The sequence below is a fragment of the Hyla sarda genome, chromosome 12, assembly GCF_029499605.1.
Source record: "Hyla sarda isolate aHylSar1 chromosome 12, aHylSar1.hap1, whole genome shotgun sequence".
In the NCBI taxonomy this organism is placed as follows: Eukaryota; Metazoa; Chordata; class Amphibia; order Anura; family Hylidae; genus Hyla; species Hyla sarda.
In genome coordinates this window covers 29,690,938-29,704,582 of record NC_079200.1, presented here as the reverse complement: position 1 = coordinate 29,704,582, position 13,645 = coordinate 29,690,938, and positions in this window count along the sequence as shown.

The window sequence follows — 13,645 nt, the reverse complement described above, 5'->3', positions numbered from 1 at the left end:
AAACAGCCGATTGGTGGGAGTGTCACAAGTCTGATCCCTCCCCCCTTTTATGTCATATTGACTTATCAATGGCCGGATACCCGTTTAAAATAAATACACAAATGGATGAAAACTCTTGGTTAAAATACTGAAGTGTGAATGATGCCTTATACATAGGTGAATTAAGGGGCTTATCCCTTCTTGTAGAGTGATGGCATATCTCTAAGGCAGTGTTTTCCAACCAGGGTGCCTCCAGCTGTTGCAAAACTACAACTCCCAGCATCCCAGAAACATTCTGACGCCTTTTATGAACAATAACTATAGTGCAGCACTGTGTACGGTTTTGTTTTGGTGCCTCCACTTTTTCCCAACCAGGGTGCCTCCAGCTGTTGCAAAAATACAACTCCCAGCATATCTTTTATGAACAATGACTATAGTGCAGCCCAGTTGGGGCTTTTTCCATGCTCACCCTATATGCAAAGTAATGGGATCACTTACAGCAGTTTTTCCCAACCAGGGTGCCTCCAGCTGTTGCAAAACTACAACTCCCAGCATGCCCGGACAGCCGAAGGCTGTCCGGGCATGCTGGGAGTTGTGGGTTTTGCAACAGCTGGAGGCACCCTGGTTGGGAAACAGTCTTGGATGCCTTTTATGAACAATGACTATAGTGCAGCCCAGTTGGGGCTTTTTGCATGCTCACCCTATATGCAAAAGGATGGGATCACTTACAGCAGTGTTTCCCAACCAGGGTGCCTCCAGCTGTTGCAAAACTACAACTCTCAGCATGCCCCGACACCCTGGTTGGGAAACACTAGAGGCACCAAAACAAAACCGTACACAGTGCTGCACTATAGTCATTGTTCATAAAAGGCGTCTAAGACTGTTTCCCAACCAGGGTGCCTCCAGCTGTTGCATGCTGGGAGTTGTAGTTTTGCAACAGCTGGAGGCACCCTGGTTGGTAAACGGTCTAAGACACCTTTTATGAACAATAACTATGGTGCAGCACTGTGTGCGGTTTTGTTTTGGTGCCTCCAGTGTTTCCCAACCAGGGTGCCTCCAGCTGTTGCATAACTGCAACTCCCAGCATGCAACAACAGCTGGAGGCACCCTGGTTGGGAAACAGTCTAAGAAGCCTTTTGTGAACAATGACTATAGTGCAGCACTGTGTATGGTTTTGTTCTGGTGCCTCCAGTGTTTCCCAACCAGGGTGTCCGGGCATGCTGGGAGTTGTAGTTTTGCAACAGCTGGAGGCACCCTTGTTGGGAAACACTGCTCTAGCGTCTGACCTCTGGGACCCCCACTGCTTGTGAATGAAGCGGATGCAGCACTGCGTCCCCTTCTATGTCCCCTGTACAGTGCTGGACCTGGCCATTGTGCAAGGAAAGAAGAAACAACAGTGAAGGGGATGCAGCATTATACCAGCGCTATGACCTCTTTCATACTCCTAAACCAGTGTTTCCCAACCACTGTGCCTTCAGCTGTTGCAAAACTGCAACTCTCAGCATGCCCAGACAGCCTTTGGCATGCTGGGAGTTGTAGTTTTGGAACAGCTGAAGACACACTGGTTGGGAAACGCTGTCCTGCCAGTATTGAGAGGTCCTACTGATGACAAAATGAAGGCATATTTTAGCGATATGCCATTACTTAAAAGGAGTACTCCACCGGAAAACATTTTTCTTTCAATCAACCCAGAAAGTTAAAACAGATTCGTAAATGACTTCTATTTAAAAAATCTTAATCCTTCCAGTACGGAAATGGTTTTCTTTTTGGAACACAGAGCTCTCTGCTGACATCACGACCACAGTGCTCTCTGCTGACATCTCTGTCCATTTTAAGAACTGTCCAGAGTTGGAGAAAATCCCCATAGCAAACATAGGCTGCTCTGGACAGAGATGTCAGCAGAGAGCACTGTGGACATATGTCAGCAGAGAGCTCTGTGTTCCAAAAAGATGCATACTACAGAGGAAGTTCTTTTCTTTTTGAATTTCCTTTTCTGTCTGACCATAGTGCTCTCTGCTGACACCTCTGTCCATGTCAGGAACTGTCCAGAGCAGGAGAGGTTTGCTATGGGGATTTGAAGAAGAAGAAAAAAAATAAAAATAAACTTCCTGTGGAGCATACAGCAGCTGATAAGTACTGGAAGGGTTAAGATTTTTAAATAGAAGTCATTTACAAATCTGTTTAACTTTCTGGCACCAGTTGATTTTACATTTTTTTTTTTTTTTTTTTTTTTTTTTAAATATAGTTTTCCACCGGAGTACCCCTTTAAGATGGGATTGCTCTGTAATAGGTCTCCAATCTCCTTATTTTACAAACCTGCTGCTATTGCTCCCATGTTGACTCGTCTCACCTTAATGTTTATCCCTTTCCCTGCCCTATAATAAATAGCTGCAGTATTTACAGAATGACTTCTATTGTTGTAGACCTCCTATCTAGTCCCCCTATGTTACTAAAATTTTCTAGTCTAGTCTGCATAACCTTTTTATCCTCCTCCTCCTCCTCATCCAAAACAGTCCAGAATCTGATTGGTGTTCCTATTAGGATAGGTTCTCGCTACGGAATCTCCGGGCAGAAAAATTCCGAGTGCGGCCAGCGCCGACTGAATCAGCCGGCACTAGGACCGCCCGGACACTACAGTCTCCAATAGTATTTCCAAGCGGATTTTCCCTTTACAAATTCCACTTCACGAATTCCGAAGTGTGAATTTGTGAACGGAAACTATACTGTCCGTTCACTACACTATACATTTTAGTAAGCGGAATTTCTGCCTGTAATTTCAAAGCGGAATTGCAGGCGGAAATTCCGTACTGTTTGCTGTATTCATTTTGTCTGTTCCTCCGCTCCTTGCAGCCTGTTATTGTCCCCTTGTAGGATAGCTCCCCGCCCCACTGTGCTCCCTGCCTCTGTTCTCACTGCTTGTCTCCAATGCTTTTATATGTACAGGATAGTAGGAAATATTTCCCATCTCTTTGACACAATCCGTACATTTCCACCTTTTTGGTTTCCTGCAATTTCAAGTCAAATAAGTTGGATGGTTTTCTGCAGTCAAAAGTGCTTTGCATGTGGTGCACAAGTGTGTAGCGGAGGCAGCCGTTCTGTACTTAGTGTTTCCCGAAGGCTGTCCGGGCATGCTGGGAGTTGTAGTTTTGCAACAGCTGGAGGCACCCTGGTTGGGAAACAGTCTTAGACGCCTTTTATGAACAATGACTATAGTGCAGCCCAGTTGGGGCTTTTTGCATGCTCACCCTATATGCAAAGAAATGGAATATCTTATAGCAGTGTTTCCCAACCAGGGTGCCTCCAGCTGTTGCAAAACTACAACTCCCAGCATGCCCGGACAGCCGAAGCATGCTGGGAATTGTAGTTTTGCAACAGCTGGAGGCACCCTGGTTGGGAAACAGTCTTAGACGCCTTTTATGAAAAATAACTATAGTGCATTATTGTGTATGGTTTTGTTTCGGTTCCTCCAATGTTTCCCAACCAGGGTGCCTCCAGCTGTTGCAAAACTAAAACTCCCAGCATGCAACAGCTGGAGGCACCCTGGTTGGGATACTGTCTTCGACGCCTGTTATGAACAATGACTATAGTGCAGCACTGTGTACGTTTTTTTGTTTTGGTGCCTCCAGTGTTTCCCAACCAGGGTGCCTCCAGCTGTTGCAAAACTACAACTCATGCTGGGAGTTGTTGTTTTGCAACAGCTGGAGGCACCCTGGTTGGGAAACTATCTTGGACGCCTTTTATGAACAAGGACTATAGTGCAGCACTGTGTGCGGTTTTGTTTTGGTGCTGGAATACCTTTTACTAAGTGCCTGTTCTCTCCCTGCATATACCTTTGCATTAGGAGATGGAGCTTCCCGCTCTCTCTATAGCACCAGTCTCCAGTGTGAGGCCCAGCGCTGTAGAATCCCATTTAGAGATGAGCGAACTTACAGTAAATTTGATTCGTCACAAACTTCTCGGCTCGGCAGTTGATGACTTTTCCTGCATAAATTAGTTCAGCTTTCCGGTGCTCCCGTGGGCTGGAAAAGGTGGATACAGTCCTAGGAGACTCTTTCCTAGGAATGTATCCACCTTTTCCAGCCCACCGGAGCACCGGAAAGCTGAAGTAATTTATGCAGGAAAAGTCAGCAACCGCCGAGCCGAGAAGTTCGTGACGAATCGAATTTACTGTAAGTTCGCTCATCTCTAATCCCATTATACTGGGTCTCCCACTGGAGAATTGATGCTGTGGAGACTGAGCAGGAAGCTCCATCTCTCCCAATGCAGTTATACGTGGCAGGGAGAACAGGCTCTCGGTAAAGGCAGTCCAGCGCCAAATTAAAAAAAAATTAAATTCTGCACTATAGTTACTTTTTACGAAATTGCCTAAGGATACGGTCACACGTACAGGATCTGCTGCATATTTTCTGCAGCTGATTTTACCACCCCCTAGAAGTCAATGGGGAGGAAAATCAGCAGCGCAAAATATGCAGCAGATCCTGTACTTGTAAAACTGGGGAGGTACATTTTAAGGGGCGAGTTCACACGTTGCAGATTTAGCTTAGTACTTTGCTTCAGTATTTGTAATCCGAAAACTAGGACTGGATCCTAAACGGAAGAAAAATAGAATAAATATTTCTATGTATGAACTCTTGATTTTAGCGGATGCAAAATACTGACCAAATCTGCAATGGTGAGAATAACGCTCAAGTTTGGTTGTATCCTGTCATTGCAAGCCTGACACACGTTATAAAGTGAATAAATGAGCGAAATCCCTGTTAAAGTGGTTCACGGCCACGCCCCTTGTGACATCACACCACGTCCTCTCAATGCAAGTCTACGGGAGGGGGCGTGGCGGCGGCCGCCACGCCCCTCCCGTAGACTTGCGTTGAGGGGGCGTGGTGTGACAGCACAAGGGGCGTGGCTGTGATGTCACAACACCAGCCGCCTGAACCCAGCGTTCCACTGGGACCCACGTGATCAGACATCTTATCCTTTTGGATAGGGGATAAGATGTCTAGGGGCGGAGTACCCCTTTAAGATTGGGGAATCTAGGAAAACCAACATTACAGATGCAAATTGGTTTTGCACTGTATCTTGCTAGTACAAATTGGCTGCTTCCATGCTTAAAGGGGTACTCTGGTGGAAAACTTTTTTATTTATTTATTTTTATATATATATATGTGTGTGTGTGTGTATATATATATATATATATATATATATATATATATATATATATATATAATATAATATATCTCAACTGGTGCCAGAAAGTTAAACAGATTTGTAAATTACTTCTATAAAAAAAAAAAATAATAATAATCTTAATCCTTCCAGTACTTATCAGCTGCTGAATACTACAGAGGAAATTATTTTATTTTTTTTATTTTTTTATATTTTTTCTGTCTGTCCACAGTGCTCTCTGCTGACACGTTTGTCCATGTCAGGAACTGTCCAGAGCAGAAGAAATCCCCATAGCAAAGTTATGCTTCTCTGGACACTTTTCAAAATGGACAGAGGTGTCAGCAGAGAGCACTGTGGTCAGACAGAAAGGAATTTCAAAAAGAAAAGAATTTCCTCTGTAGTATAGAGTAGGATAGATTTGCTATGGGGATTTGCTTCTACTCTGGACAGTTCCTAAAATGGACAATGGTGTCAGCAGAGAGCACTGTGGTCAGACAGAAAGGAAATTCAAAAAGAAAAGAACTTTCTGTGTATCGTAACAGCAGCTGAGAAGTACTGGAAGGATTAAGATTGTTTTAATAGAAGTCATTTACAAATCTGTTTAACTTTTTGGCACCAGTTGATAAAAAAAAAAAAAAAAAAAAAATTCCACCGGAGTACCCCTTTAAATGGCTACCAGCAGTAGAAGAAAGTCTCTAGCCCACAAGCAAAGAAGGCACAATCTGCTGTCCACGTTTATGTCTTCAATGTGTAATAGGGAAATGATCTGAAACAGTCTTTACCTCATTCAAAGCTAAAATGTGTCTGTTTAAGAAAGAGACGCCATGACTGCCTCCCATCCGCAAGACTAGAATGATTTCGGCGCTGTGAAAGGAAACGTCACGGCGCGTTCATAGCCAGCGGGGCCTGCGTTGCGTTGATCAAGATATCGGGGTGTTGCCTGAACTCAGTCCTCAGTGCAAAAAACTGTTTACATTTTCACAAACTCTTCACCTTTCTCACAGTTCAGATTTTTTTTTTTTTCTAATGTGTAAAAATATTTTGTTTCCGTGTAAATATTTTTAAAAAGTAATGTCTCGGGAGAAATTGTCCTTTTTTTTTTTTTTTTTTTTTTGTCTTTGTAAATAAAGCTTGGGGAGATTAAATTGGAGTATTTTCCAGGCAGCAATGGTTACAGGAGGCCTGTTGGGTTATGGCTTTGTGTTTGGAGCTTTTACTTTGTTTTTTTGTTTGTTTTTTTTAAACAATAAAACTGGAAAATTTGTTTTAGGCTGCATTCACATCTCGGTTTTACACTACAGGTGCCGGATCCGGCCGGGGGAGGGGCAATCCAGGCTCTCCCGTACCCCAGCCGGAGCAGCGCTGAAATCCATTTACTTTAATGAGCTGACTGGAGTCAAGCGGTGACTCCGGTCGGCTCATTTTTGACCCGTATCCAGTTTTGTGACCGGACCTAAAACCGTAGTATACTACGGTTTTAGGTCCGGTCACCAAACTGGATACAGGTCAAAAATGAGTCGACCAGAGTCACTACGGTTTTAGGTCCGGTCACAAAACTGGATACGGGTCAAAAAGGAGCCAACTGGAGTCACCGTTTGACTCCTGTCGGCTCATTAAAGTGAATGGAGTTTAGCGCTTGTCCGGCTGGGGTACGGGAGCACACGGTTCGCACCTCCCCCAGCCGGATCCGACTCCCGTAATGTAAAACCAAGATGCAGCCTTAGGGACATTGGGGGAGATTTATCAAAACCTGTCCAGAGGAAAAGTTGCTGAGTTGCCCATAGCAACCAATCAGATCTCTTCTTTCATTTTTCAGAGGCATTTTCAAAAATGAAAGAAGTGATCTGATTGGTTGCTATGGGCAACTTTTCCTCTGGACAGGTTTTGATAAATCTCCCCAATTGCCCTTGTTATGGTTTTGTCATGTATTAAGTTTTACAAAGATATATAATATACATTTTTTTTTTTTATAGATATTCTAATATATAGATATATATAGATATATATAGATATATATAAATAGATATATATTAGAATATATATATATATACCGTATATATTAGAATATCTATATCTTTAAAAAAAAGAAAATGTATATTATATATCTTTTGTAAACTTAACACGTGACAAAACTATAACAAGGGCCATGTCCCTAAAACAAATATAAATTATATATATATATATATATATATATATATATATATATATATATATTTTTTTTTTTTAAAGGTGTCTTCAGGTGCCCAGAATGATTTAAAGGGGTACTCTGCGGAAAAACTTCTTTTTTATTTATTTATTTTTTTTTTATTTTTTTTTATCAACTGGTGCCAGAAAGTTAAACAAATCTTAATCTTTCCAGTCCTTAGTAGCTGCTCTATACTACAGAGGAAGTGCTTTTCTTTTTGAATTTCCTTTCTGTCTGACCACAGTGCTCTCTGCTGACACCTCTGTCCGTGTCAGAAACTGTCCAGAGTAGGAGCAATTCCCCATAGCAAACCTCTCTTGCTCTGGACAGTTCCTGACACGGACAGAGGTGTCAGCAGAGAGCACTGTGGTCAGACAGAAAGGAAATTCAAAAAGAGAAGCACTTCCTCTGTAGCCTACAGCAGCTACTAAGGACTGGAAGGATTAAAATTTTTTAATAGAAGTAATTTACAAATCTGTTTAACTTTCTGGCACCAGATGATAAAAAAAAAAAAATAATAATAATAGTTTTCTACCGGTGTACTCATTTATGGATATTTAGAGGGGAAGGGTTGGTCTGCTGCTGCTTGGGACCATTATCTATGAGCCTAAGCATGAGCCGGGGGGGGGGGGGGGGGGGGGGGGGAAGGGGGAAGGGTGGTTTGCAGTGATCAGCCATTTGATTTATTTCTGAGGTGTATATGCTGTAGCTGAAAGCAGGATGCAGTCAGTATTAAAGGGGTTTCCCATCTTGCAAAGTTAAAGGTTTACTCTGTGCGTGGACATCTTATCCCTTCACCGCTGGGGACCACTGCGATTTCGGCTGCAGCAACCCAGACATCCGTTGCACTGGAATACTCCTTTAATTTTCAAAAGTCGAATGTGAGCCCATCAACGCCAGTGAATTCTTAGGCTTCATTGTCGATTCCATCGAGATATCGCTTCGGCTTACACCGGAGAGGAAGATCAAAGTCAAGAAAGCAGCAAAGTTGCTGTCTGTACCTCATCGGGTACTCATCCAGACTCTCATGAAGATGTGGGCTAAAAAAGATGAGAGAGCACTCTAATGTGAAGTATTTAGGAGTTCTTGCTGGGGGCCCACTTATGGAAAATTACTCAACAAGTGTTGTGCATGGATTGAGGAAGGTAAAAGCGCTGTCCTGAGACAGGTATATTGTATGAATATTCAAGGTTTATTTGTTTAAAATACATGTAACGCGTTTCAAGGGCGGGCTGCCCTCTTCATCTCCAATGAAGATGTTGGGGCTCATGTCAGCAACCATGAAGGTGGCCCCTTGGGCTATATGGCACCTCAACCCTTTTCAGTCAAAAGTTCTGGCCAAGTGGAGTCTCAGCCTGGACAGGCTAAGAACACTGGGCTTCCTGTCTTGTCAAGTCTTCATCTCCGTCAGGTGGTGGCTCAAGGACGGAAAGTCTGTTCATCTCAAGCAACTTTCATCCAATCTCAACAAGATGCATGTTATTAGGCTAGTGCTCCTATGCTTCACTCCACTGGACTCTTTTCCTTGAATTAGTCAGACATTATGACGGCAGTTCTCTACATCAAAAAACATCTCAACCCCTCCTGAGAGAGTTGGTAATAGACGTGCATACAGAAAACAACCTCAGTGGAGTGGTACAAGAAGCAATGCAGAAGAGTTACTTGTCTTTAGATCTTACCCCACAGATGCTCGATTGGATTAGATCTGGGGAATTTGGAGGCCAAGTCAGCACTTTGATCCCTTTCAGATCAATGTTTGCAGTGTGGCTGGAGCATTATTCTAGTGAAAAAGGACACTGCCTTAGGGGATCCTGCTGCTATGAAGAGGGGGGAGGACTTGGGTCTGTATAATATTTAAAGGATAAGAATTATGAAAAAAAACGTATCCCCTATCCGAAGTGTGGACCGCCATGCCCCCTCCATATACTCTATGGAGAGGCGTTCGCCAATCTTTGGCTCTTCCATAGAACTAAATAAAGGGGACGGGGGTCGTGATGCTCCGCTGTATAGGAGAGCCAGGGCTCTAAACAGGAGATCGGGGGAGGGGGGGCCCAGCACTCCTCGCGATCTGAAACGTATCCCCTATCCTTCGGACAGGCGATAAGTTTTTTTTTCATGATACTTATCCTTTAAGTAACGAATCAGAAGAATGAATTTCACATCTGCACTCACCTGTGTAAAACTTCACTTTTATTTCATCATCTTCATAAAAATACAAGCCGGCCTGGTGGGATCGGGAACCAAGGAGCACAACAGCCGAGGCTGTGCGGGTGGGCGGCAAACAGCTGGTTTCGCGGGTAAACCGCTTCCTCTGGCCTCACCTGTCGTCACATCCAGGTGACGTCATAGGGAGGAGGAGAGCTTTGCGCTCAAGTGAAAAGAAAAAAATGCAACTAGGATTAATGGAACAACACAAGAATAGAAAAACGAAGGACATAAAAATAAAATTGCAGATGAGTGGGCAAAAGGGAGGGAGGGGGAGCCGGCAGAAAACACACTGTTCAGCGTGTGTAAAGAAAAGAACTTCAAGAACACCGTAAGTTCATTTCGGTCGTTCAGTCCAAGGATGCCGAGCGCGTCGGTGCGCATGATCCATACAGCTTCACGCTGTCTCAGGATCGCTTCTTTCATGTTGTTAGTAGTCAGAATTCTTGCCAGTCCGCAGAAGGTAACGCAGTCTGGGTTGCTATTGTGGTGGGATCGCATGTGATCTATGAGCCTGGACGATCTGATGCAAGTTTTGAGGGATCTCTTGTGTTCTCTAAACCTGGAGAACAGGCAGCGCTTTGTGAAGCAGATATAGAAGAAACTACATGGGCAGATGAGCAACTGGGGATAGACTTCCAAAGAGTGGCGGGTCTCCACGGCGCTGACCAAGGACGGACACGACAGGTAAGTAGAAGGTGATCTTATTGGGATAATGCAACGCGTTTCACCGCGCAAGCGCGGTGAAACGCGTTGCATTATCCCAATAAGATCACCTTCTACTTACCTGACGTGTCCGTCCTCGGACAGCGCCGTGGAGACCCGCCACTCTTTGGAAGTCTATCCCCAGTTGCTGTTCACCTGGTTGGGAGGCTGCAGACCGGACCATACCGCTCACTCACGCTTATCGTTGTTGTTTGTCCACACAACCACCCGGGGTAAGAGGCTTGCATAATCACTCCTTTTGCCATATCCACCTGGGTGGTTTTACGCTATGGAGCGCTCTCTTTTTGTTTTTATGGGCAGATGAGGGCATAGATGACCCATTCAGAGCGACAGCTGATGAATTCTTTAATATAGATTTTGGTGCCACCAAGCCTTAGGAAAGTACCTTGAAGCATCCGGGGACAATTAATGCAGGAACCGCATTTAAAGTTGCCTTTGAGTTCATTTTTAGTTAACCAGTTTTCGGTAGGAGCTTTAGAAGAGAATGTAGATGAGACCAGCACATTTTTTAGGCTGGTGCTCCGTCTAAAAGTGATGAGCGGGTTATTGATGGCAGTGTCATGTAGTACAGGATCACGCTCGAGGATATGCCAGTTTTTGTAGAAGGTGTTTTTTTAATTATTTCAGACAAGGGGTTGTACTGAAAGGTAGTGTTGAGCGGCATAGGCCATATTCGAATTCGCGAATATATGGACGAATATTCATCATATATTTGCGAATATTCGCATATTCATTATATTCGCGTTTTATTTTCGCATATGCGAAAATATGCGTATGCGAAAATTAACATAAGTGAAAATTAGCATATACAAAATTAACATACGCGAAAATTCGCATATACGAAAATTAGCATATGCTAATTTTCGTATATGCAAATTTTTGCGCGCCAGTCTCACACAGTAGTATTACAACCTTCTTTACACCACACAAGCTGGAAGCAGAGAGGGGTGATCACTGTGATGTGTACTGTGAAGAAAGAAAAAAAAAAACGAATATTCGTAATTACGAATATATAGCGCTATATTCGCGAATATGCGATATTCGCGAATAATATTCGAATTGCGAATATTCGCGAGCAACACTACTGAAAGGAGAACACAAATGTCTTTTCTTTAGGTGTGTCTTTTTGTGTTTTGCCTTTTTGTAAGTTTTGTGGAGAAGTTCAGTACGTGGGATCTGAGACACTTTTTCAAGGGATGACGTAAGTAGATCTTTAGGGTAAACCTCTTTGGGTAAATCTGGTGATGAGCTCTTCTGCTTGATCAGTAAATTTATCTTCTATGCTGATGATTTTTTCCTCCTTTAATCCTTTAAAGGGGTACTCCCGTGGAAAACTTTTTTTTTTTTAAATCAACTGGTGCCAGAAAGTTAAACAGATTTGTAAATGACTTCTATTAGAAAATCTTAAACCTTCCAGTACTTTTTAGGGGCTGTATACTAAAGAGAAATCCAAAGAAGAAATGCATTTCCTCTGATGTCATGACCACAGTGCTCTCTGCTGACCTCTGCTGTCCATTTTAGGAACTGTCCAGAGCAGCATATGTTTTCTATAGGGAATTTCTCCTGCTCTGGACAGTTCCTAAAATGGACAGCAGAGGTCAGCAGAGAGCACTGTGGTCATGACATCAGAGGAAATGCATTTCTTTTTTGGATTTCTCTTTAGTATACAGCCCCTAAAAAGTACTGGAAGGTTTAAGATTTTTTAATAGAAGTGATTTACAAATCTGTTTAACTTTCTGGCACCAGTTGATTTAAAAAAAAAAAGTTTTCCATGGGAGAACCCCTTTAAGTAAGTGGTAATGTGTAAGTAAGATCCACAAGGATTCAAGGTTCCCAAAACATTTCCAAGAGCAGCACACTGCCTCCATTGGCTTATCAATGCGCTGTGTGTTCTGACACCTTTCTATCATAGTCAACATAGTCAACTTTTTTAGTAATTTATGCTATAGTAGATATTTTTTGGAACTAGACCAGATGGGCTAGACTTCAGTCCCCACAGGCATCATTTAGTCTTCAGTGCCCATGACCCTGTTTCCGATTTATCAGTTGTCCTTCTTTCTAGCACTTATTAAACCCTTATGAGGCAGATGTCAATGGCCCCATACAGACTCCATCAGAATAAATTCCTGGATCTACATTCTGTACCTATAAGTCTAGTATTCATAACTTGTAATATTATATTTAAAAAAAAAAAAAAACAATCATCACATCACAACATCACGTAGCAGAGAGTTCCATAGTCTCACTGCTCTTACAGTAAAGAATCCCCATCTGTGATGATGCTGAAACCTTCTTTCCTTTAGACGTAGAGGAAGCACCCTTGTCATGGTTACCGGCCCAGGTATAAAAAGATCATTCACCGAACAAATGAGGCCAGATATGATGTTATATATCAAAACAGTAGTCAATTTTTATTAAACAAAAAAACACATTAAAATATACATTAAAAAGTGAAAGGGATGGGTATACAGTACAGAGTACTCATGCTGAACAATGGAGATGGGGATGGTATCATTGTTCACATATGATGCTGGTATCCAGAGGGCTAGTATCAGAGTCAGACAGTGGCGTTGCGACCCGGGTGCGGGGGGTGCAGCCCGCACTGGGTGACACCAAGATGCTCCGCAGCACCCATCCCCAGCTACACCGACACCCCCCATCTGTACCCGACCGGCCTCCCATCCGTCAGCACCCCTGCCTTCATCTGCGCTGTGTGTGCGGTGCGCCCGTCCGTCATCACACCCCCCCTCACCTTCACCAGCACTGTGCCCGGCCTCCGCTCCCACGTCTGCGCCGGCCTGACGTCACACCGCATGGCCGCGCAGGAGGACGTCAGTTACGTCACTCGCAGGGCGCCCGGTGAGAAGGAGCGCTGCGCTGGATGGGTGAGTGTGTGTGTCTGTCTCTCTGTCTGTCTCTATCTATGTTTGTGTGTGTGACTGTGTATGTGTGTGACTGTGTGTATGTGACTGTGTGTATGTGACTGTGTGTGTGTGACTCTGTGTGTGTGTCTGTCTGTGAGTGTGTGTCTCTCTGACTGTGTGTGTGTTTGTGTGTGTGTGGGGGGGGGGTTGAACCAGCGATCTAATGTGGGGAGACTTTGACCCATTGTGGGGAACCTGCAAGGGAACCTGCGGCCTAATGTGGGGAAACTACTACCAAATGTGGGGAGTCTATGCTACCTAATTGTTACGCCGAGCGCTCCGGGTCCCTGCTCCTCCCCGGAGCGCTCGCGGCGTTTCTCTCTCTGCAGCGCCCCGGTCAGACCCGCTGGCCGGGAGCGCTGCACTAACATTGCCGGCGGGGATGCGATTCGCATAGCGGGACGCGCCCGCTCGCGAATCGCATCCCAAGTCACTCACCTGTCCTGGTCCCCGGCTGTCACGT